The sequence below is a fragment of the Elephantulus edwardii genome, unplaced genomic scaffold (genome assembly GCF_000299155.1).
Source record: "Elephantulus edwardii isolate Elephantulus edwardi_28Jun2011 unplaced genomic scaffold, EleEdw1.0 scaffold00323, whole genome shotgun sequence".
In the NCBI taxonomy this organism is placed as follows: Eukaryota; Metazoa; Chordata; class Mammalia; order Macroscelidea; family Macroscelididae; genus Elephantulus; species Elephantulus edwardii.
Window position 1 is genome coordinate 2,501,110 of NW_006400073.1, and position 1,554 is coordinate 2,502,663.

General features: G+C 46.5%; 1 pseudogene; it reads right to left on the reverse strand.

Annotated features, from left to right (window-relative positions):
• Positions 1-717: 717 nt before the first annotated feature.
• On the reverse strand, positions 718-1,198 carry LOC102848652 (annotated as a pseudogene).
• Positions 1,199-1,554: the final 356 nt, after the last annotated feature.

The window sequence follows — 1,554 nt, forward strand, 5'->3', positions numbered from 1 at the left end:
AGGGTGCTCCCTGCATGGCCCCTCCCACGATTTTGTCTTTCATGGCTTCCGGTTTCCAAACCATGCTGTATCTCGTAAAGTCTAAAACGTTTCTGTTTCCCTGCTTCCTTCAAAACACATGCTGGCTGAGAATTTACCAATGTTTTTAAAATTTAATCCAGTAGGTACTAGAGTTTCTGGGAAACTTGAAAGTTATGATAGAGAATCGAACATGACATGTAAGTATTTCTAATCAATCACTTATACTTAGTTTTAGAAGCTTTTTTATTCTTTTCTTTTTTTTTTACAGTTCACTTTTTGTAATTGAATTTGTAATAAAGGAGTTTGTGAGCAAGAGGAAGCACTTAAAATCAGAACACATATTAGACACTGGGGAGAGGAAAATTAAATTAAATCAACCTGGGAGGAGTCAGAGGGAGCCTTGCCCACATTTCATCATCATATCTAGAAATCTGGGGAAAGCAACGGGTTAGAAGAGAGGAGAAACAGACGTGCTCTTCAGTTTGTCCTTCAGGACTGGGACTTAGGATGCCACTGAGCAAGAAGAAGACTCTCCTATCCCATGTCCAGATGTCATTCCTCCTTGAGGCCTCCTTGAGAGTGGCCAGTTGGGTCTTAGTCAACAGAAGTGAAAGGGTTAGAGGGGTGTCCAGGAGTAAGGAGGGACCCCAATACTGATTTTCTCCTGGCTGGAGATGAACAAGGAAGCAACACAGCTCAAACACTGAGCAGCCAGAAAAAGAAGAAGATGGCAAGAAACAGAAAGAGGGAGTCTTGCCAGCTGGAGGCTGGGTGGCCCTGTTCCTCGACGGAAAGGCTCGTGGGTATTGAAGACGGTGGTGAAAAAGCCAAAAGGAAAAGCACCAACACCAAATGAGAAGTATCATCAAACGGCTGGAATCCCCCTGTGCTCTCTGGAGCTGGGGACGGGGTGGAGTTTTCAATCTGGGATCCTGGGGCTTCTGGCTCCCTGGTCCATAAAGCGGGACAACCTTCTCTCGACTGATTCCAGCTTTGCATACCGGGCACTCTTGTCGATCAGGTCGTGTTTCCAGCCACAATACAGGTGGCCACACACACTGACCACAGCTTCCCGAGCAGTCTCCAGACATATATTACATTCGAAGGTCGCTCCCGCCCCGCCTCGCTAGCGATTTGGCCCTTCGGGGCCCCAGTCCTCCTCCTCCGCGGCTGCCATGGCCGATTCTATCACCCCCAGGTCTTCTTTTATTTTTTTACATAATTTTAATGAACATTTACAGAGAGTTTGCATTTCCATTAATTCATTGCTGCACTTCTCTACCCGCCCAGCCCTCTCCCCCCGCCCCCCAGTTAGCTCCTCTCTTTCAAAAGTAAAAGAAAGACTCCCTCCCTGGTACACAATCCCCCTGCACCCCTCCCACCGCCCCAAGTACATTCCACTATGCAATTTTAATTGTGGATTCTTGTGATAACCATAATACCCTATCATACACCGCTTCTAAATTATTCAGTCCCTCATCTGTTTCAGGCAGTATACACAATTTATCCAGTTTTTCTCAGTCTTACCCCCAC